The following is a 25,426-nucleotide window of genomic DNA, read 5'->3' on the forward strand; positions in this document are numbered from 1 at the left end:
GCTAGCCGGCCCGAGAGAGAGAGAGAGATATCTCCACGGCGGGAATAGAATAGAGTGCATTAAAAACTCACCAAACGTCCAAGAGGAAGGAGACAACCGTGGAGTTGACGAAGTTCATCTGCCGAACGACCGTCCTCTTCATCTTGGCATAACCTCCAATGCTGCATGCGCTCTCTCTAGGTTAGCTAATGCTAGTTAGCCTTTAGCTAAGCTACTAGCCGACATGGCTAGCCCGACTGAACCACACGTTAGCACTCGATACCGTAGCTAAAGCTAACTAGCTGTCCCTGCCTTTAGCTAAGCCGACATGGCTAGCCTGACTGAACTTTCTAACATGCAACAACTTTCATCTTCAGTCCATTTGCCGAACGACCGTCCTCTTCGTCTTGGCATAACCTCCAATGCTGCACGCGTTCCCGTGGAAATAGTCAGACAGACGCACGCCGGCCGACTACCTTACCTGTAACCCCTCCCCTCGTTGAAACCAATTGTAACTGAGGGGTACAATTCCCTGACTGTATTAATCAAGTATTGATATCATTAAATCACTACCGTCTATGTACTACTGGCCAATACTGTACACAAGTATATTAGATTAGAACACTTCCACAATAACACGGTTTTCCACACAAAATAATTGTTTACAATATTTATTACATAAAGGAATATTAGGTTACATTACTTTGTCACTTTAGATGCGCTTATAAGGCAAATAGAATGTGCAGGCAAATCAATAATGAATATTTAGGAATGAGATCTAGGGATATTCTGGGAAAGGGTGTACTACCGGTTGTAAGCCAGCAGAGGGGGGCAAAGCTCTATGAATGTCAATGGTCCACGGAGCTGTAACAAGGCACCTGGAGACGGTGTTTTACTCCCTGAGTCAGCGGGGAAAAGCAGCCTGGTCCCAGGATGCGCGCCGTGCAGGTGAAAGCCGTGGTGCCTCTGGTACGACAAAGACGGGCTTGAGTGATGTCCCCACGGGCACGTAGATCCCACAGCAGTGGGTGTAGACGGTTCTCTGCTTCCAGCAGCTTGGTGAAGAATGAAGAATAATAATCCTTGCCGGAAAGTGGCACTACTGGCGGGGTGTAAATCCTCCGTGGTGCTGCTGGTCCGGTGTAAGTGTCCTCCGGTGCGGTAGTGCACGGTTGAACTTGACGTTACTATACTATTAGCACGGGCAATAAGTGCTCTATGTAGACGCACAATTACTCACTCCACGTGGTCTTTGACTCGTAATGAAGGCTTTACTAATAAATAGAGAACGATACGTTAAACCAACGTACTAGGATAACACGAGGCTCTATCTTGGGGCAATGCGAGCCCTGCTCTGCCCACGTTGCGTAGTGGGTGAGACGTTGCTTGGATAACTGGAACTGAACGAGACAAGGGACTAAGAGACTAAGAGAAAGTTCTACTTTACTTGCGCCATATATATATGTGCTGTGAACAAATAGTACCATTCGTATTTTGGTAGCCGTATTCATGGGCAGAAGCTGGGCATGTACAGACATATCTCGTCGGTACCTTTGAAGTCAGCTCGAGGGGGTAAGGCAGTGGCGCCGGGGGATCGCTTCCAATAGGAGAACGAAGTATTATGGGCTGTGTAACTACTAGGTTAAAGGGATATTCCGTATATATGTACAAAGAATATACAGGGGATATCAAACGATATACAAATATTATACATGGGATCTCAGGCAATAAATATATATATTCGGTTTAATCTGACCCTTTGTAACAGCCGCCCCCTAATTAGTCCCACCTAATTAGCTAAGCAGGGACAGATTAACCGCACTGTCCACTACTCAATGTCTGTGAGGGGTCGGTCAGTTCACAAAGTCAGGGGTCATGGTCGTCATTAGGCGAGTCGGGGAGGCTTGGCGACTCTATCAGCCTCGCCACGGGTCGGTTGTAGATCCGCCCTTGGCCGAGCACTTCTGCCACTCTGACCTTTCCGTCGGCACCAGTGGTCACTTTGCCTACGCGGCCGGCCGGCCACGCAGCTCGGGGTGGTGACTGGTCTATGGTCATGACGACTGGACGGGATGAAGGGGGGCTTAGGAGGAAGCGGGCCTGAGACCGCTTTGATCTGTGCTTGGCTGTGCTTTCTCCTCCTCCATCTGTTTCTCTTGTTCGCTCTGTACCCCGTGTGAGGAGGGGCCGGTCCCGGCCGCCCCGTCAAGGAGTCGCTTGGGGTGCTGGGTTCGAGGTCAGCTACGTCTGAAGCGCAGCTGAGGGGGGTGGAGTTCCGAACTCCCTCTGGTACCCACGGTTCTCTCACGGGCCTCTCGCTTAATGTCAATAGCCTCTGCTGTACGGGGGAGAGGCCGGTGTCTTCTTCTGTCGCTCTGGAGTGGAGGCAGCTAGTGGCTGCTGTTCGGTTGAGAGATTTAGCGAGGGGGCCTTGTAGTGTCCACCCTAGGCGGGTCTCGACTGCTGCAGGACAGCCTCGGGTTCCGGTATGGACCCGGTCTATCGGGACGATGAGGTCTGCATGGTCGGAGCCTATCAGCAGGGTCGGGGTGGCGCCGTCTATGAGCGGGATAGGTAGTTGACGCAGGTGCCCGTATTTATCCATCAGCTGTGGGATGGGGTAGGTGTACTGTGATAGTCCTATTTCTTGGCTGGTGAAAGCATTTGTAATCCTATACCGTCGCTCTGGCTGCCCGCTTGCTGCGATAGTGAAGGAGACATTCTCGCCCTTTATCGTCTTTAAATCTCTTCTTATTGTCCGAATCGTCATTTGGTTCTCGCTCCCCCGCAGTCCCAGCTGGGCCGCAGCGGACGCGAGCAGAAGGGTCTTCTCTGACCCGTCATCAAGGACGGCGTAAGTGTCCATGACTTTGTCCCTGTGGCTCAGGAGCACTCTGACCACTTTGAGGAGCACTCGGGGGGTCTCGCTGTGCTGGTCAATGTGGAGCACTCCTGTTGGTCGGTTGTCTTGGACCTTCTGGTGGGCTCCGCACCGTGCTGCGCGGTAAGCGGCGCCCGCCTGGGCCGCCTCACGCCACTGGTCCACTTGGACGGGGTTCAGTGTCTTATATTCGGCGCACTGTGCCAGCCAGTGTCCGCCGTCGCAGTAGGTACAGTAGGGAGCGGTCTGGGGGCTCTTCGGTGCTGGTGCCACTGCCTCGGCGTGGTACATTACCGCGACGGGCCCACTCTGTTGTCCTGGCTGACGCCTGTTGATGTCGTGCAGGACCTCCAGGTGGGTGCCACCGCACCTGCTGCACTTCCTTTTCAGGTGGCACTCAGCTGCTAGGTGGCTGCGCGCGCAGCGGAAGCAGCGGCGGTGGTCCTTGACCCACTGGCTCACATCATCCGTGGTCAGCTTCTTGAAATCTTTGCACTGATGGAGCCGATGTTCTCTCTCACAGTACTGGCACTCAATCTTCCACTGGTCTTCTTTCGTCAAGGGGGTGTTGTGGTTCTGGTGCTGCGGTACTGATTCGGCTTGGTGCATAACAGTCACCGATCTTCTTCCATCATTTATTCTCCTGGGTCCCTCTCTGGAGCTTGGCGTGCTCCGCCCGAACGTATCCAGTCGTAAGCTGCTGACTTCTCTCGCCAGGAAGTCGGCTAGATCAAGGAGGGATGGTTCGGGGCCGTTGGGATCCCGGTAGTCTCTCTGCCGCCTAAAACGCTCTTGTCTTGCGGGTGGCAGCTTCTCCAAAATCCTCTCGACGTTAGAGTTGGCGTATAGCTCATGCATGCCCTTTTCCCGTTGCGCTCCCAGCATCCCTACCAGGGACTGCACTTTGATTGACAGGTCGTCTAATGAGCGATTGTCTGTTGCTGGGGGTAAGCGGTCAATATGCCTTATCTCTTCTATTACGTAATCCCATATACGTCCATATCTCTGGTCCAGCGCCGCTAGGGCCGCTGTGTATGGTGTCGAAGAGGTGGCATAGGCCAGCGCTATATTGTGCGCTCGCGGTACTTTCAGGTGCTTCAGTAATATTGCATACTTGTGGCGTTCATCAGCGACATCCACCATCATTGTCTCTAGGCACATCCGGAGCTCCGTGTACTGTGCTCGACTCTCATAGGCGAAGTCGGGAAATGACGGCGTGGCAATGTATGATGTCATGGATGACTGGCACATCGGTGAGCGTTGGGGGAGAGGCCTCCTAGGCGAGTCTCCTCTTGCGTGTCGTCTTGGGCTGGTACTTGGTGGGTACCGAAGGTTGGGTACCCAGGTGCTGTTCCTCGGGGCTGACGGTGCGTCAAACTCACCCGTGAGTTGAGTCGGGGGTTTGTAGCGCAGGGCCTCGGGGCTGACTTCTGGGCTGTACTGGACCTCCGGGTCCTGAGTACGTTGCTGCTGGTCGGGGCTGTACTGGGCCTCCTGGGCCAGAGCACGTTGCTGCTGGTCGGCTTGACACTCCTCCTCCTCCTCCTCCTCTGCTAGGACCTGGAGTCTTCTGTTCAGTCTCTCGGCGTGGTCCGGTTCTTCCCGGTTGCTGGGTCTCGTATGGACCGGCTGGGGAGGGGGTTCGGAGACGTGGACAGGATCCTCCTGTAGGCGGGGTCCCGGGTCGCTTCGTCGGGTATGTGTCCTAGACCCATGTCTTGACGATCTCTGGGAGCTCCGTGTGGAGTGAGGGGGTGTCGCCATGGCAACCAGTTTGTCCATCAGCTCCGCCTGCAGCCGGTCGCGCTCTGCCTCGCGCCAGGCGTGGGCTGCGTCGCGCGCTGCTTCGCGCTGGGCATTGGCGATGTCGCGCTGCGCATTGGCGCTGGCCTGGGCAGCGTCGCGCTGTGCGTTGGCGACGTCGCGCTGGGCATTGGCGCTGGCATGGGCGGCGTGGAGCTGTGCATTTGCGACGTCGGCGCGGCTTCTCTCGATGTTCTCTTCTGTCTGGAGGCGTCTGGTCTCCAGCCTTATGCGGTCGTCTTCACTCCTTTGTTGCGCCTGGAAGCGCTCTCGCTCACCTGCGTAATGTTCGCGCTCGCACGTCTGTTGCGCTTGAAGTCGATCGCGTTCGGTGGAGGCTGCCAGGGTGGCGATGAGTGCCTGCGCCAGCATCTTGTCCGCCTCGCTGGGGGAAGACGCCGTTCGGGGCGATCGGCTCCCGGCAGTACTTGTTGGAGATCCGTTCTCCTGTTGCGTACCGAGGAGATCCGTCTCCTGGGTGCGCGTCTCTTTAGGGTTGTCTTCCTCCCGGAGCTGATCGGGGGCTATTTCTTCGGTATTGTCTGGGGGTAAAGTCGTGTCAGTTCCCTCCTGGTCCCCACCGTGAGCTTGGTCAGTTACATTAGCACCCACTAGGGCCTCTGTGGTCGGGGTAACCTGGTTGTTAAGGTCAGACATAATTTTACTTTCTACTTTTTCCGCGTTTAACTTCCCTTTAAAGCTAGGTATTGGACTGACAGAGTATGCCTCTAGATAGGGAGGTGGCTGCCGTCTGCGCTGCGGGCGATCTAGCTTAGGAGAACCGTTTGTGGAGTGTTCGTCATCGGCCATGTCAATATTAATATTATATTAATATTACGCTAATTATTCTCCGGCTATCGAAGGACCAATTGTAACTGAGGGGTACAATTCCCTGACTGTATTAATCAAGTATTGATATCATTAAATCACTACCGTCTATGTACTACTGGCCAATACTGTACACAAGTATATTAGATTAGAACACTTCCACAATAACACGGTTTTCCACACAAAATACTCGTTTACAATATTTATTACATAAAGGAATATTAGGTTACATTACTTTGTCACTTTAGATGCGCTTATAAGGCAAATAGAATGTGCAGGCAAATCAATAATGAATATTTAGGAATGAGATCTAGGGATATTCTGGGAAAGGGTGTACTACCGGTTGTAAGCCAGCAGAGGGGGGCAAAGCTCTATGAATGTCAATGGTCCACGGAGCTGTAACAAGGCACCTGGAGACGGTGTTTTACTCCCTGAGTCAGCGGGGAAAAGCAGCCTGGTCCCAGGATGCGCGCCGTGCAGGTGAAAGCCGTGGTGCCTCTGGTACGACAAAGACGGGCTTGAGTGATGTCCCCACGGGCACGTAGATCCCACAGCAGTGGGTGTAGACGGTTCTCTGCTTCCAGCAGCTTGGTGATGAATGAAGAATAATAATCCTTGCCGGAAAGTGGCACTACTGGCGGGGTGTAAATCCTCCGTGGTGCTGCTGGTCCGGTGTAAGTGTCCTCCGGTGCGGTAGTGCACGGTTGAACTTGACGTTACTATACTATTAGCACGGGCAATAAGTGCTCTATGTAGACGCACAATTACTCACTCCACGTGGTCTTTGACTCGTAATGAAGGCTTTACTAATAAATAGAGAACGATACGTTAAACCAACGTACTAGGATAACACGAGGCTCTATCTTGGGGCAATGCGAGCCCTGCTCTGCCCACGTTGCGTAGTGGGTGAGACGTTGCTTGGATAACTGGAACTGAACGAGACAAGGGACTAAGAGACTAAGAGAAAGTTCTACTTTACTTGCGCCATATATATATGCGCTGTGAACAAATAGTACCATTCGTATTTTGGTAGCCGTATTCATGGGCAGAAGCTGGGCATGTACAGACATATCTCGTCGGTACCTTTGAAGTCAGCTCGAGGGGGTAAGGCAGTGGCGCCGGGGGATCGCTTCCAATAGGAGAACGAAGTATTATGGGCTGTGTAACTACTAGGTTAAAGGGATATTCCGTATATATGTACAAAGAATATACAGGGGATATCAAACGATATACAAATATTATACATGGGATCTCAGGCAATAAATATATATATTTGGTTTAATCTGACCCTTTGTAACACCAATAGTATATCTGCTGCAGAGCCGCAGAGCTCCAATAGTGTATGCAGAGCCACAGAGCTCCAATAGTATATCTGCAGAGCCGCAGAGCCCGGAACAAGTCAGACACATTCTACAAATGTGTCTAATGTGAAATATATAAGCATATAAGCAAAACTAGATTTTAGGTATGTGATGAAAAAGGGCCTCGCGGGAAGGGGGGCCTCGCAAAAAGAAATAATAATAAAAAAGATTTTTTTTTTTTTTTTTTTAATCTTTTATTTTATTTTTATTTTTTTTAATTTTTTGCGAGGCCCCCCTTCCCGTGAGGCCCTGTGCGACCGCACTGCTCGCACACCCCCTGAGGCGGCCCTGCACGCCACTTCCGTGCGTGCCTCTACAATAGGCAGAAAGTGGTCACGCTTACACCCTTCCTCATTCTTTTCCATCCGCGGAAGCTGCTCATATGCACTTCAACCAGGTGGAACATTGTTATGAAGCGTAGGGAGAAATTATGCAATGTTGGACTTTCGGCAGAAGTACGCCAGCCCCCGGACCCTTCTTGGCACATCCGGACGGGACGTCGGCTCTATTCTGAACTTTCCTCGTCTCTTGGCAGTGGACCAATGGACTACGCGTTTGGCAGTCGAGCCATGTCGCGCTCAGGTAGGACCGACAACGACAGGCGTTGGTACTAGCATATTCAATACTACTCGTTGGCGTGTTGGCGTGGGGGGGCTGGGTATTGGATGAATGTGGTCATGACTCGTTGTTGAATGTTCCAATTTATCCTGCCGCGCGCAGCTAATGCTAATGCTAATGTTTTGGGGCTCCGTTCCATGTGTCCCGACGGGACTGTCTTCAGTTTGGGGGTTGGCTGGGGCTTATTTACCCCTTATACGAGTGGATGGCCTGACGACAGGGCAAAGGACAGGTGTGCATTTATGAATCTATGAATTGAAAATGGGGGACCCTGATGTAGACAAGACAAACATTTTTCTCTGATCTGCATCCCCTTACCAATTGTGTGTATTGGGCCGTGGTAAGTGTGCCCATTCTGCAATCTGTTAATGGAGTTTTCGTTCATTCATTCATTTATCCCTTACACGGGTGCACAGGTGTGCCGCAGTGGAGGTTATTGCATGACTACTAGTGAAGCAGTGCTTCACTAGTATTAGACGGTCCTTTGCCCTGACATGGTAGAACGGTATCCCGCCGGCCGACGCCAAGAGGCGAGTCGGCCCGGCAGGTGGCTGAGTGGGCTGATGCAGCTTATACCGCCACAGCAACTAATAACATTGCTCAATTGGCTGTTTTTTCTGTCGAAAATGGTGTCGGGTGGTGGGGCCTTAGGGCTAGCCGACGTCAAGACCATCGCGCAAGGTTTTGAGGTTATTCAGCTTTGACCCAGCCGCAAGCTATAACCGCAGGGAGGGCTAGGATGCTGTCAACGGTTGTTCACAGGCATCTTTGGTTGGAGCAATCTCCCCTTGAGGAGGAGAGCAGGGTTCTCCTCCTCAGGGCTCCCCTCTCCGTGGATGGACTTTGGTCTGTCCACGGAGGCGCGGCCGGTATTTGACCTGGGCTCCACGCCGCCCCACACCTCGCAGCCAGAGGTGAGAGCACGGCCTCGCCAGCGGCTGTGGCGAGGCCCCCGGCCAGCGGCCATGTGTCCCCCGCCTGAGATGACCTGGACACAAAGAGAACAGGTGGTCACGGTGCCGACAGCCTCGGCGGCCAAGGGATCAGCTATATTAGGCACACCTTGAAAAACCGTTGCCATCTAGCTGTGTCTAGCACGCTCTCCGGTTACTCTCCGGTATTACGTTAATGCCTCCCCCGGCCGGACGTCCGGCGGTGGTCAGTCAGGCACGCGTAATTTGGGTAGTAGTAATATCACTACAGGGCTACGGTGTGTAGGGACTCAGCCTATCGGGCAGTGTGGGGACCACACACCATGCATGTCCAGCTGCAGAGCAGGCTGTCCCCAGCAAGCTAAGCCGGGAAGATGCTCAGCGGGGGAACTACCTCATTCACCGGGGGTGATGATCGCTCCCCCCGTATCAGACCGCCCCTTTCTGTCGGGGTCCCCCCCTTGGGTACGATTGCCTCGTTGGTAGAGTCAGGGTGTGATATCCCGGCTCCGCGAGACACCCTGCTCGTGCGGTTGGCGAGTCCAGGGTTGACAACGCACAGCGGGAGGGACCGGGCCACCTGTCTACGATTCTTAGCGAACCTGCGCCAGTTGGCGGCGGGGTCGCTTTGGGATTTTACCACGTATGCCTACAGTAGTGCCATATGTCGGTGTGGATGGAGAGAACGCTGAGGGCGGGGCTTCTGTTACAGTTTGCACACCCCCGCCCTCCGTTTTTGGGTTTGGTACAGACTCTATTGTCAGAGTCCGCGGCAGTGACAGCCCTGGCCGAAGAGATTCATTCTCTGGCGGCGAAGCAGGCCATCGTCGTGGTCCCATGGGAGGACGCGATGAGTGGTGTTTACTCCCGATATTCTCCGGTGCCCGAGAAATCGGGGCGGGGGGTGTCAAACCCATACTGGACCTGTCCCAAGGAAGGTTCAGAATGTGACCGTCAAGCGCTGTCAGAGTGGGAGGCTGGTTCACCTCCATAGACCTGAAGGATGCGTATTTCACATCCCGATCTTCCCTCCTAGTTACCTACGCTTCCTGTTCAGGAGTACCAGAGGCTGCCGTTCGGCTACTCTCTGGCTCCTCGCATCTTCACCAAGTGCGTGGAGACCGTGCTGAGGCCTCTGCGTCGTCAGGGGATACGAATTTTATTCTACCCTAGACGACGTCAGAGGAGATCGCCAGGTCTCATACCAGGCAGGTGGTGGAATTCCTCATCAGCCTGGGTTTTGCTGTAAACTGGAAGAAGAGTACTCCTCTTCCCAGTCAACGGGTGGAGTACTTGGGCTTAATTCTAAGCTTAAGGTCTATGTGGGCATCCCTCTGAGAGTGGCGGCAAGAGGATATTCTCGGCGCGCTCTGGAGGTTCCGTCCTGGCAGGACGGTTACAGCGCTGTCTGTGATGCGCCTGCTCGGTATTATGGCATCTGCTCAAGCTGTGGTCCCTCTTGGCCTCCTCTTCGTGAGGAGGCTACAGAGGTGGGGTTTTTCAGTATGAAAATAGACCCTGTGAGAGTCAAGTGGAAGCAGCTGAAGGTTCCCATGTCAGTACTGGGGGACCTCGCCCTCTGGGGGGGGCCTGGGGCCCTCACCAGTGGGGTCCCCATGGGCAGCAGGCTGTCACACGTCACAGTCTTCACCGACGCCTCCCTCACGGGATGGGGGGGGTTGTGTCGGACCGACGCAGTAGGGGGCAGCTGGCAAGGACCATGCTGCCCGGTCTGCACTACATACCAATGTGTTGGAATTGAAGGCAGTGCTTCTAGTCCTCGGACAACTCGGCCGTCATGTGATGGGCGAGCATGTTCTGATCAGGACGGACGGCACGACGTCGGCGTCGTATATCAACAGACAGGGAGGAGTACGTGCTTGGTGCACGGCATCTCAAGCCTGTGGAACGTGCTCTGTCTCCGAGTCGGGACCTCCAACTGTTCCTGGAAAGGCTGTTGGGGGCCCCGTTTGAGCCTCTTGAGCAGGCGCCATTGGATCGTCTGTCTTAAGACCGCGTTCCTTTGGCCGTCACCTCCGCTGAACGCGTGGGTGAGCTGTGTGCTCTCTCTGTGCGGTCAGAGTACCTGTCTATTCGGGCCGATAGCAGGCGACTCTGTGGCCTGATCCGGCCTTCGTGCCAAAGAATATCCGGAGCTTTATCGCTCCAGGGATATTGTACTTGATTTGTACACTAGTGAGTTGGAGGCGAGCCTTCACCTGTTGTGTCCTGTTCGTGCGCTCAAGGTTTACCTTAGTCGCACGCGGGATCTCAGGGCTTCCGATCAACTGTTTGTTTGTTACGGTGGCCCTCGCACGGGTAAGGCGCTGTCCAAGCAGCGCCTGTCACATTGGTTGTGCGAGGGCATTGCCCTTTGCTACACGTTGGCTGGACAGGTTCCCCCCGGGGGCGTCACGGCGCACTCCACTCGTGGTGTGGCGGCCTCTGCTGCCTTGTTGGGGGGGGCCTCGGTGGAGGCCACAGAGTCGCCTGCTATCGGCCCGAATAGACAGGTACTCTGACCGCACAGAAAGAGCACACAGCTCACCCACGCGTTCAGCGGAGGTGACGGCCAAAGGAACGCAGTCCTTTCGTTAGGTTTTACCTCATGGACATGACTGGGGGTTCTGTCTCCCAGGCAGTCCTGAGGTCCAGGACCTCTCCTGCATCCCGCCATCAGGTGGGCTAGCAGGAGTGTGTGGGTGTGGACCACGGGGTGCTGTGTCACACGTGGTCCCGCTTGCACTGTGCGTTCTGGGGTGCCTGGTTCCCCTTTCGCACATTGGTTGTAGTTGACTGCCTCCCCCCCTTCGTTAGGACGGGCGGGTGGACGGGACTCCCCTCCTCCCTGGAAGGGGCTTACGGGCCCTCAGGGTGTGCATTTGACGTGGCCACGCGTCCGCTCTGGCCTTTATCTCAGTAGGCAGAGCGAGACGTGATTGGCCAGTATGATATATAACGTAAGGTTATCCTATAACCCTAGTTATATGAATACTGGCTGAGCGTCTCGCTCTTCAGCGCCCTGAGGTCCCTTGGATGTTTTCCGCGTATGGAATTCGAACTTGGAAGGGTTTAAGAAGTGGCGTGGTCACGTGCAGGTGGGTGCATGTGTTAAGTTTCCACGGGCACAGTAGGTGCTGGAGATTATGATATCCCAGTAGGCAGAGCGAGACGCTCAGCCAGTATTCATATAACTAGGGTTATAGGATAACCTTACGTTATGTTACCCCAGGTTATGTTACCCCAGGTTATGTTACCCCAGGTTCTGTTACCCCAGGTTCTGTTACCCCATGTTCTGTTACCCCAGGTTCTGTTACCCCAGGTTCTGTTACCCCATGTTCTGTTACCCCATGTTCTGTTACCCCAGGTTCTGTTACCCCAGGTTATGTTACCCCATGTTCTGTTACCCCAGGTTATGTTACCCCATGTTCTGTTACCCCAGGTTCTGTGCTCGGTCCTGATTGTGGGGGTGAAGAGGTTAGCATTCACTGATCAGAGGGTTCATGGAGTGTGCTGTTGTCTTGTTCACAAACAAACAGAAAGACAAAGGGAGGTGAAAACACAACTGGCTGACAATCGCTGCATCTGAATTCCTTGTATGTACTACATAAACGACGTACATCACATTACATACACTGTTGGAGCTTACTGTTTGGTACACGGAGGGCCGTGCGACTACACACAACTGACTTGCACACCCAGGTGGAAGTGGAAGTTCGTAAGTTCGTAATAACAGAAGAAGAAAACACTTCACTCACAGCTGTTTCCACTCGCCTAGCTGTGCAAAAACAGCGACAGCTGTTTTTAATATTTGTTTGGGAACGTTTTCTCTGAGCTGGAAGCGGAAATGATACAAGGAGGGCAAATGGAGGACATGTCACTGCCGCCATGTCGCATCACGTCCTGTGTAACATCGAGGTATAACACACGCTCAGTTAAAGTCCATCTGCATTTCCATTCAATCTGGTCCCCAAACACTCCACCAGCGCTATCTGAGCATGTGCTGTGCCCCACATCTCCCATTGGGTGGCTTGACTGATGACTTATATATTCCAATTCCAATAGGTCCAATATATTAGCCTGGCGCAAGGAATTGTGGGAATGAAATGATCATCCATTTGACACTTAAAATTGTGGTCCTTTTAGTACGTCTTTCACATACAGTACTTGTATAATACTAACAAATGACATACAGAACATTACATGCAAAATGGAGAATTCAGAGGCAGTGTTAGTGTGAGAGCAGTCTCTCTCTCTCTCTCTCTCTCTCTCTCTCTCTCTCTCTCTCTCTCTCTCTCTCTCTCTCTCTCTCTCTCTCTCTCTCATTAGGCGTGTGGCCAAGATAAGACCTAATAAATAAAACAAATACACAGGAGGTATGGCAGTGTCTGTTTTTCCTGAATCAGCAAATACAAGAAACAAACACAAGTTCTTCTATGAAAACATCTGTGGGCCATTATTATCATTGTATAAACAAAATGTGTGTGTGTGTGTGTGTGTGTGTGTGTGTGTGTCTATGTGTGTGTGTGTGTGTGTGTGTGTGTGTGTGTGTGTGTGTGTGTGTGTGTGTGTGTGTGTGTGTGTGTGTGTGTGTGTGTGTGTGTGTGTGTGTGTGTGTGTGTGTGTGTGTGACTCATGTGTTATGCGGCTCAGGGCTGTGTGGTGTGACCACGAGGCAGTGACATAGTTGAGTATTGTGTTTCAGAGAGAGGCAGGAGGCCAAGACACTAAGAGACTAACAGACAGTAAAAGACTTGTTGTTATATTCACTGAGGAAATGAACCTCCCTAGTCCAACTAGACGGATGTCCACTAGTCTCCCTGCGGCCGCGCAGCCGCATGGAGGAGGGGGCAACGTATTCCACCGCCGCTTCTATTTTGGGAAAGTCCGCATTCGCTTTCAGTATCCCGCCACCTTATTAACACTTTAATCGCCATGGGTTAAATTCATAATTTACCATCCCTCGCCAGCTCTATTTGTCTATGGAGAAGTTCCCCTTCTTTGCAGGGCTATAACTTTTTAAATTCTATTGCTACATTGCCATTATTATGGCCCATTCAATGTCCTATATGTATTGTTCAGGGTGTAGCAACGTTAAACTTTTTCATTCACATATTCATACTAAAATATGGTCTAAAGTATAAGTATGTTTTTATCGTTTTCTGCAGCTTTCTTCAGAACGTGATTTATAGCCCTAAATGCATTATATTGATGATCAAATACAGTTTGGTAGGAATCTGTGCGAGATGAAAAATTTCAACTGGACGTACTTCTAGAATAATCTACGTATGATCTGATGATGACCGGATGGGCGGGGGATCGTTTATAATTCCGCGGGCAGCGTTAGATGATTCATCCAGAGTGGGTCATATGTTCATCATAGCAGTTTATATGGAATACGTTAGAAAATAACGCTGAATCTTACCGTATGTTCCTCGCGCCGTTGGGCGATCAGCGTGGAGTAGACCGTTTTCGATTATGGGATGTTGATCCTGATGAACCATTTCCAGGTTGTATAATACTATATACGTCCAAATAACGTTGTTTATTGAGTTAGGGCGAGCGATTGATCATCCAGTGTGTTGAGATGGAGTCCGGCTACCGATCGCGAGTGCCCGGAGCACATATGGATGAGCACTTCCTGTTTGGCGCGCCCCTCCCTCTTGGCCGATCTGCCGATCGGCCACCAGATGGCGCTCTCGAACCGTTAGACAGTTGAGTGGAGCTCACCAGTACATATCAGGGCTCCGGAAAGGAAATATGATTTCGATGACAGATTTTTGAAATATTGACATCAAAGACGAGTTACGGCGTCTTCGGCAGAATGAGCATGGCTAGGAATGACGTCTTAACTCGTCCCCGGCGATCATAGTGTTAAGGGACTAGAGTAGGCTAAACCACATCAGAAGAGAACTGGTGTGGGGCGGTCGGGTGGCGTAGCGGAGATTGCGCTCGTCACCAATGCAAGAGGCTGCGGTCTCGACTCCCGGAGTCAGCATTGCCTCTGACTTGGGCTGATCGCTATACTAACTCGTTTGGCTGGGTTAGGGGGAGGGAAGTCGTGGGTGGTAATCTGGCGTTGTGGACAGCGACGCCTACAGGTCAGGTCTGGGCGCTTGCTCAGCGAAAGGCAGGAAATGGTGAAGGCAGCGTGACCTCCCACGCGTTACACTTCACCAATTTTTTTTATCCACTTTTTCTCCCATTTTTCTATATTTTCTCCCATCCCAATTTCGTATCATCCAATTCAACCCTCCCCTGTCACGAACGCTGTTTCTTGCCTCCCACAAGCCGGCTGCAATGTGGACTAAGTCATACATAGCACAAGTCCCCTCCGGTACTTGAGGTAACAGCAGTCGCATCTTTTCACCTGCGCAGCTCGATCTCTCAGTGTCGAGGAGTAACGCGTGGGAGGCTCACGCTGCCCCCGACACTTCCTGATTCTACTGCGCAGGCGCACCAACCGACTTGTAGGAGTCGCTTGTTCACAACGTTCGATCCCCACCCTTCAGTTTTCCCTCCCCGTAATACGGCCAATGTGTATTACTGCGGACGACCAGCTAAACTGAAAACAATGTGGAGAGCTGGATTCGAACACGCGAATCCTAGCGTCTCCACACTGGTGGCGAGTGCCTTGCCCACTACACCACCTAGCCGCCCCCGCGTTACACTTCACCAATGAGAGTCCTCGCTGCCAGGTGAGAAGAGAGCCACTGGCTGTCTCCACATGTGTCGGAGGAAGCATGTGGTAGACTTCAGGGTTCCCTTGTACCGACCAGTAGGGGGAACATGCGCACAACAACCAGGTAGGGGAGGGGGGAATTGGCATAACGACTAAATTGGACGGGGAGAAAAAAGAGAAAACATTGGAGAAAGAGGATAAAAAAAAAGATGAAAAAAAAAAAAAAAAGAGAACTGGTGTGTTTTCATTAGTTATAGGGTGAGACAAAATTGATAAAAATTGTGAGCACATGCGGGTGAGCGATAGGGGAGGGGGGGGGGTCAACATGTTTAGTGGAACTTTTCCCAAATGAAATAATTCTAATATGTAATTTAGGTCTGAATCTCTTGCTTGTAAATACTTGGATTTTTAAGCCATTATTATCACAAGTCAAATTCAAGTCTATTTCCTATGGAATGATTGGTTCAAGGGTAGATTGTGGTTCTCAGCATACACCATGCAGTACTTCATACTGAAGCTTCGTTCGATGGCATGGGATTCGAATATGAAAATAAAATTCGATTATAAAAAGAATAAAGGAAATTATTATTATTATTTAATTTTTTTTGCAAAATCAACTCTGCCTCTCTTTGTTAATTACAACAAGCAATGCTGTTTGTTATTTAAGATGAGGTCGGACTCGGCACTGACAGATTTGTGTTCATTGTGCTGCTTTTATAAAGCCTCAAATGACGGCTTACAATATTTCATGAAAGCAAAGTGTTTTGTTTGTCTAAGATTTAAAAAGGTTTCAACTTTACAGCACTGACAAAGTTGAACAAAGTGCTGTACAAGTCCCACAACATAAACATAAAAAAAAAAATTTAAATAATAATTTTTTATTTTATGTTTTTATCTCGAAGCTTCGAATTAAAATCGAATCTCGGCCCCGAAGCTTCGAATTCCAAAAGAAATCGAAGGTCAGCCCTACTGGACACCCACACAGCTCTGGCTGGTTTGGATTAAATTAGATTAGATTAAGATAGAGAAAATGTATTGTCATTATACAGCACAAGTACAGTACAATGAAAAGAAGTTTGGCATCCAACCAGAGTGCAAATGTAACAGTACAGTGGAATAGTAATATACAATGTACAGGTGATTAAACTGGGTATACAATATATGAAATAGTAGCTACTACTAAGTGTAGTGCTAATCAGATGTATGTACAGAGTTGTAATATAATATGTACAGTGATACAGGTATAAAGACAGTATGGTAGTAGTCATACTGGCCAGAAGCGTAACTAGTAAGAGTAGGTAAGGGATATGTACAGTCATAGATATAGTATCTACAGATATGTAAAAGGATTATGTGCAGGTGCAAGTACAGTGTGGATATATATACGGTGAGAATATATATATATATATATATATATATATATATATATATATATATATATATATATATATATATATATATATATATATATATACGGTATGTACAGCATTATTGTAGGCCTACATGCTAGCATACAGAGTTATGGGTTATATGCAGGTATATTCAGACAAATATGTAGGCCTATATATATATGTGGTAAAGTGGGTAGTTAAGATTATTATAATTACTACGGTTATTAGCTACAGTGTAGGGCAGTTGTAGACAGTGAAAGCAGTAGGTACTGTAGGTATAAAGTTGAGTATAGGCAACAGGGTAACAGAGCCTTGGGTATTATAGGCAATAGAGTCCGAGTTGGTTTGCCACAAAACGAATGGAAACGAATGGAATGGGAATGGAAACTCATGGAAATTAATGTCAAGTCAATGGAAACTAACCTCTTCAGTCTGTACAGAAAGCCCTGACACCTACTCATTAGTGCCTCGTTACTTTACACGAGGAGGAGCTGGGTATTCAGCATGAAGCACAGCATGGATTGTGCTGAGAAAGGACTCTACCCTGCGACCACATCATCAACGAGTAGGAACTGGGGCCTGGGGGCTTGAATTCTGAACGTACCCTTTATGAGTCAGTGAAACATAAGTCAGGCCTCAAGTCATTATGACTCACGTCAAACTCGAATCCAAGTCAAGTCCCTACTTCTGCATCCTACACCCTAAACAGCATCATTCCTTCTCTCCTAAAGCCCAAACTAACATCTATTGCAAAGAATATTATGTCATGACTTACCACTACTCACACTCTCTCTCTCTCTCTCTCTCTCTCTCTCTCTCTCTCTCTCTCTCTCTCTCTCTCTCTCTCTCTCTCTCTCTCTCTCTCTCTCGCACACACAGTAAAAGAAAAGACCAGCTTAGCGAGGGATTCTAACACGTCATGTTTATTTCAAGACATTCAACTCAAGTCAAGTTGAATTACTGCACTAGCAGATCATTTTGCTTGTTTCAAGCCGTTGCACTTGTTAATGTTGTTAATGTTAATGTTAATGTTAATGTTAATATGACTTGTCACTGTTTCCCACAGGAATGAAGGCCAGCCGTGGTGGTGGTGAGCCTCAGCTGTTGCCAGAACTTCAGAGACAAATGCAGTAAACAGCTTAAAACATTTGCTTTTTAACCTCTTAACAGTCCTGCAAATTAAATGTATCATAAAACGCCTGTCGATTGCATACTGAAAGTAAATAGGAAACAAGTCTGGCCTCTTTTGAAAGGAAACACTCCTCAGTCCACTGAATCATTCTGAGTGCTATTGTCATAGAGCAGGGGTCAGCAACCTTTACTATCAAAAGAGCCACTTTTCCCCCGTCCCACAAAATAAAATGCTCAGGGAGTCGCACAACCTATTTACCCTTAAAATGAAGATAACACAGTGTATCATATTTTATATATCCCCAAGCATACCCCACATTGAGCATAAAACGCCTGACAATTGCATACCCAAACTATTCAGGTATATTTGAGTCCTTCCCTTATTTGTGGAACATTTATAAAATAAAAAGTAGTCCACTTTGAAAAAAGACTACCATGTGTAGACCTACTTTGAAATAAAACACAGAAAAGGAGAAAAAACACTGGCATCTGTAGACCTACTTTGAAATAAACCCCTGAACTATGCAGCTCTATTTGAGTCCTTCCCTTATTTGTGGAAAAGCTATCAAATAAAAAGTAAATTTTTCGTTGTTCGCAAATTTCGCACCACATATCAGGCATACAGGTAAGCCTGCATCGTTAGTCGTGAAAGCAAATTAATCTGTCTGAATTAAACCCTCTATTTTCCTCAGACTTTCCTTTTTTTGGATTTATCCATGGTTAGCTTACTGGGGGGTCGGAAACTCTAGATTAGCCACTTGCAGACGGCAGGGAGAGGCGCGGGGTGTGACATACTGTATATATTAGTTGATGAAATATTTTTGTTGATTAAATATTTTAGTTGATGAAATATGTTTTCATTTCAGTGTCACAGTATGACATCGATCTCCAAAATAAGAAAAAAAATAATAATTAAAAAAAAATTGTTTTCAAATTTTTTTAATAAAAATAAAATAAAATAAATTCTTGGGTCAGGGAGCCGCAGCTGATTGGCTAAAGAGCCACATGCGGCTCCGGAGCCGCAGGTTGCCGAAATAAAGGTTTTTTACATTTCCGTCTGAATTATTTTGCAAACAGATGCAGATCTATCTACTTACTCCTAAAACCATACTCCTAAAACCCACCTCAATAAAATAATAATAAATACGTATGATACTGTATTGTGCGCTATATCATATCACATTATATAATCATATTATAATTAATTTGTATATTATATTGAACTATATTTGCAGTATATACTATTATATTATGGTACTATATTGTATTGTATATATCATGTACTACCGTAATTCCTCTAATAGTAACCGGGTCTCAAATACAAACCGGGTCTCTATTAATGGCCGGGTGCGCTCTTGAGCTAAGCAATTATAAGCCGGCCTCCTAATACAAGCCGGGTTACTAATATACTGAGCTGCATACTGAGCTAGTTACTTGATTTCACTTTGAAAACGTTGAAATGACCAGTGACCACCTGTAATTGCACTGTTTACTATTTCATACAGTACTTGGTTTCAATAAATGAACCCAGTACATTTTACTGGGTTCAAACTGACACAAAATGTTGATTTATTCATTATGATCCGTTTGAAAATTTGAAATATAGGCCTCCCTCTTATACAGGCCTCCTCCTAATACAAGCCTGGTACCCGCTACAGTTGAAACAAATACAAGCCGGGGTTACTATTAGAGGAATTACGGTATATATCTCACATCACATTATATACACTATTACGTACTATATACTATTATATATGCTATTATATACTGCAGGTATACTATACTGTAATGTGTACTGTAATGTGTACTATATGTGTGTACTGAAATGTGTACTATATGTAGCTACTATGTATGTAAATAAAAAAAAATTAAAAAATGAAACGTAAGTCTTCAGGGGTAGGGCCCGACAAGCCTAGTGCTTCTCCCTAGCCCTTTTCGGACAATTGGACAATGCTGCAATAGTAGCTGATAAAACGTTGGTGATTTATGGAATGGACGTTGTTATGTGTCCAAAGCCCGAAATAAAAAATTACTGAACTGAACTGAACACCTCACCCCTGCCCATTTTGACATCCTAGGATGGCTTAGAGTAGACGACAGAGTACAGCAGCTTGCAATGGGCCTGGTCTACAAGATACACTACACCACTAAGATACCCATGTACATGTCGAAATACTTCCCAAAGGTCAGTGAATACCACGACCACAACACCAGAGGGAGTTCCACAAATCATGTTCAACCCAGATTCGGCACAAACAAGGGACTAAACACGTTTCGCAATTACTGTATGCCACAACAATGTGGAACACCCTACCCACAGCCGTAAAATAATGTGAATCCCTACCCACCTTCAAACGTGTGTTGCGATGTGCATTAAAAAAGGACCATACCAGTCTTTTTGACATGTGGGTTCCACTGGGCCCTCATTCATCAATAGTGTGCGTAGAACATTTCTATTTCCACACGTAAGCACGGAATGTAGAACTAGTGTACGCACAGGGAAGTCGGGATTCATCACACGGTGCGTACGCAGGCTCTACGCACACCTGTCATGATGAATACCACTTTGTTCTACCGTCAATGCTCGTGCATGATTATCCATATATGGTCATGAAAATGAGGAAACACCCCCCATGGGATGTGAAATAATGGACTGACCCGAGCGGGACTCTGAGAAACTCCACGGAGAATTCACTGCTGTCGAACCAAGAAGACACTATCGCGTATTATGGGATAAATAAAAGGCGGATTTGTAAACGGTGATGTCAGATATCAACGGCTCCCTAAGACCATTGCTGCAATTCTGCCTGGACAGCTCAAAATACTAATAAAGACCGTTCGTTGACCACTGTTTGGCGTTGGTTGTGTGTCATTATAACCGTGCTGTAATATGAATGCCTTTATTAGTTGTGTTCGATTGGCTATATGATTTTTAGAGGCATCTATTTTGTTGTCGGCTAATAAAGACCGCGCTGGAATATGACTGCCTTTTCCCGTGTTGTTTGATTAATACTGCAGGATTAAAGTTCTCCTCAATTCTGTTCCAAATCGCGATGGATCTTCCGTCAATTTTCTACCTGCTGCATATGATTTCTAGAGGCATACTACAATCTATTTTGATGTCAGTATTGGGTAGCCTATATAAACAATATAATACGAGAGCATATACAAGAACAATGAATCTCACTGCATGTATGATAGCCTGCCTTTCAATACATGAACTTGAATTCCATCATGTTTGTGTGCGGGACTCACAAGGCTGTTGTCACAATGGGTGGTACCGGTGTACAGTAATAATAACAGTCCACACAATATCACGATCCATGCCATAGCCTATGTTCTATTAGGACATGATCTGTGACGACAAATGTTCTAGAATGTTTGATTAAGATATCATACTCTGACAGCATGCCTATGAGCAACAAAAACGCGAACTTGAATCCCATCATATAGTCTGTCCACTATCTGCATGGTGTCATTGCAATGCGTTTTCTATTCTTTCTTATACAGTAGAAAGGGGGAAGAACACTATATTCATATGACTTATTCTGCTTACAGCTTCGAAATTCCACTTGTTTCGTTTAACGTAAAGCCTTTTAAATATAATCAAAACGTTCCCGTGTTTCGGCGGTCTGTGCGCAAAATAATAACGAGTTGAGCTTTATGATTTATGATGAATTGAAAATGGGGGACCCTGATGTAAACAAGACGAAAGTTGGTCTGCATCCCCAATTAACAATTGTATGTACTGAGCTGTACTGTACTGTACCCATTCTGCAATCTGTTAATAAACTTTTCAATCAATCAATCAATCAAGCTACGCGGAGCGCAGTCAGTCAGTAGCCTACACCCCGTATATTCCGATAATGCTATATAAACCATGCTGCATTCATTCTGAGAGAAAGATCTATTATTCCAAATGCTATTTATAGGGTTTTGACCATAATTACACTACTGTTGCTATTTTACAATGAACTATAATGAACTACGGTTCGTACAGAACATGCCAGTGTTATTATGCACAGAAGCTCATTTCCTTGTTGTAATAATATATTCTACCACTGGGCGCTAGGTACGCCAGGTCTGAACTGTGCGTAGATGTAAGCACGAAGTCAAGTTCAAGTTGAAATTGATGAATCCCACTCTTTGCTTAGAAATGATCGTACGCACAGGGTAAGCACAGATCTGTGCGTAGAACACGTTGATGAATGAGGGCCCAGGTCATATTTTTGCCTTGATACAAAAACCACTGTGGCATTCTTTTTTCATTAACGTTACTGGAACATTTGGTGGTAATTGGTTTTAAGTTTACCTGAAAATGTGTCTTAAATACCACAAAAACACACGAAGGTCATCACATTTGACTAAAAATGGAAAATGAATGCACCTTTACTTATATCAGATACATACTGTCTATCTGTATGTCGTGTATGTCATTTATGTTATGATGAATTGAAAATGGGGGACCCTGATGTAAACAAGACGAAAGTCTTTCTCTGGTTTGCATCCCCTTAACAATTGTATGTATTGAGCTGTACTCTACTGTACCCATTCTGCAATCTGTTAATAAAGTTTTCAATCAATCAATCAATCAATCAATCAATCAATCAATCAATACATTACATAAAAAAAACGTCAGTATCACGGCAAGAATGATACTGGAGTCATTATGGATGTGGCTTTAATTATAGTACCAGTACTTAAAGGGACCATTCCAGCCTTTATGTGTGCTGCAGGTTCAGTCAACCTGGGAGAGCAGGTCTGTTTTACACTGCTGTCAAACACTCACCTGTTGCTTCTCTCTCTCTCTCTCTCTCTCTCTCTCTCTCTCTCTCTCTCTCTCTCTCTCTCTCTCTCTCTCCTCTCTCTCTCTCTCTCTCTCTCTCTCTCTCTCACTCTCTCTCTCTCTCTCTCTCTCTCTCTCTCTCTCTCTCTCTCTCTCTCTCTCTCTCTCTCTCTCTCTCTCTCTCCCCCTCTCTCTCTCTTCTTCATCTCTCCCTGACACACTGTTGTTTTTCTCATACTTGCTGCTGGAGATATGAAACCTCTTGAAACCTAGATTCACATCTCTGGTTTATTACCTGCCCAGAACAACAACCCACGATTATAAAACAACCAATATGACCACCGGCAAAAGTATTTGGCAAGGTTCTTGGTTGGTTTGCTGTATAAATATGCTTATATGGTAGCTGCTACCTCTGGCCCTCTCTTTCCCACTCCTCTCACCCTGAGATCTATACTCATCAATATTCATGATCTGAAAGTAAAGGCGGCAAACATTCAGCTTCAGTCAGAGATCATATGATTCTCAAACGTCAGCTAACACAAGCTAACGTCACGCTGACAGATCACCCTTGGCACTCAGTAAAGCCTGTCAAGTATACAGAAATGTGGTTAACAAGATCTTGTTAGCAAAACCAGTGGCTACTGTATATAAAAACTGTATATAAAAATGATTAATTGGCTTTATTGCACTATTTTGCAGTGAAACATGTTATTACTAAACCTGATGCTCTGCAGTCCCAGCCAGTGATGTGTGAATAATCGATGTGTGAAACACAGACACAGTGTGACTGAAACTAACTTGTCAAACTATTTGTTTCAGTAATGTTACAAAACTATCCCTCTTCAGGAACTGTAATCATTCACTAACAAATTCTCATACTAGTTTGTCATTAAATACGACAAAATAGTACTCCTATAGAGTCTAGACTAATTCAGCGACTGCCCGTCGTTATCGTTCTACTGAGCCACGCTGAGGAACCTGCTCATGTTGAACGAGTGTGTATGCCTGCATGTGTAATTAAGCATTACATCACGTGCAGGAGTGTGTTATGAGAATTAGAGCATGCCTAGTGGTGGTCGTTAGGCCCGAGGCGCAGCAATAATAATAATAAATAATAATAATGCATTCTATTTATAAGGCGCCTTTCAAGGCATACAAGGTCGCCGTACAACAATTTAAAAACAGTTACATTCATAATCACAGTTCATTAAAATAAAAAATAAAATTTAAATATATAAAAACAGACAAAATTGAAATCAGACATACGCCTGCCTAAAAAGGTGGGTTTTGAGGTGGGTTTTAAAAGAAATGATGGAGTCAATGTTCCTGATGTCGGGGGGGAGGGAGTTCCAGAGGCGGGGGGCAGAGCAGCTGAAGGCTCTTGACCCCATGGTGGACAGACGGGCTGGGGGGATGGGTCAGGTTGATGGAGGAGGCAGACCTGAGGGACCGGGTGGGAATGTTAATATGAAGGAGGTCGGACAGGTATGGAGGGGCAATAGGTTGCTTCAAAGCATGCCGTCTAACAGTGAAGTGAGCGGTTGTTATTGGTTTGATTTATTGATTGCAAATTTTATTAACAGTGAAATGAGAGTGTCCTTTTGAAGGAGAGGGAGGTTCTATATAACGAATGGCATCTAACAACAGACCGCGCGATTTATATTTTGTTTCACAATGAGTCATGACCAACCAATTACATAATCCAACATTGTGTAAGCAACTAACACATTCCACGTGACAGAATCGTTTTGAATGAGTCGTTATGACGCTATCAATACATTCATTCATAAAGATTATTGTCCGCCATCTTGGTTTCATTCCTAAAACCACGAACGGCGGAGTGATTGTAATTCGGTTGTGGGCGGGTTCTGGGATCACGTGGAGTGTGTTATGAGAAATAACAACGTCTAACTTGACTGTTTCAGCCAATCAGAATCAAGAAATTTGCATGCCATTGTATAATTACTCATACAGTATGCTGGCTGCTCTCCAGTAACACGTTGTAACTAGAAAAGTGAGCTAAGTAGAGCGCAAATCTCCACCATGCAGCAGTTTGTTTAATGTGCCTCATCCTCTGAACATCACACAGAAGACAGAAAATAGCACACAAGTAGTTCAACAAACCTGGGAGATGCAGGAGCCACACATGTCTCTCTCTCTCTCTCTCTCTCTCTCTCTCTCTCCTCTCTCTCTCTCTCTCTCTCTCTCTTTCTCTCTCTCTCTCTCTCTCTCAGGGCAAACAAACACGCCTACAATATTTAACCAATGCAGAGACAATCTATTATCACTGATTATAATTACCGGTATCCAAACCGATAATAGGCTACTATAAGGCCCTAGTAATGAGTATTCGCCGTTTCAACTGAACTCGAGTGGTTTTTAACCCGTCCACTGCCACACGACAGAAGGTTAACCCTTTACTATCACACAACCGACGGCGATGCTCCATCATGCAGCATCATTAGCTCTGCGGATAATGATGCTAATGATGGAGCATCGCCGTCGGTTGTGTGATAGTAAAGGGCTAACCTTCTGTATTGTCACAGTGAAAGGGTTAACCGCTGTCATGTGGCAGTGAAGGGGTTAAGGCGTGAGTTGTTTGAAGAAGACAACACTGGAAGCTGTGGAGCATGAGTGTAATGGAATACAGCTAGCTGAGCGTTATATAAAAGATAAAAACAGCGGTTTGTGCATTTCCAAATTGTGCCAACAACATGTCACCCACTTTGCATAGTGTCTCAGACTATTGATACGGACATGCCGTTCATGAGCATGGAGGTAATGTAATATTTGCATTGTATGTCCAAGGAGCAAGACATAATCAAATCGGTTCTAAAACTATTCTAAACAATTACTCGAGCACTACTCTAATTAATGCGAGTACTCAATCTGGGAAAACATTACTTGTGCTGATCCCTGTAGACGACACGTTACATATGGGCCTTCTGGTCAGCCTATACGTTTCATCCAAATTCCTTCAAGAATGGCTATGGACAGATATACAGATACACAAACAAACACACACACACACACA

Source organism: Notolepis coatsorum, assembly GCF_963971535.1.
Source record: "Notolepis coatsorum genome assembly, chromosome: 6".
Lineage (NCBI taxonomy): Eukaryota > Metazoa > Chordata > Actinopteri > Aulopiformes > Paralepididae > Notolepis > Notolepis coatsorum.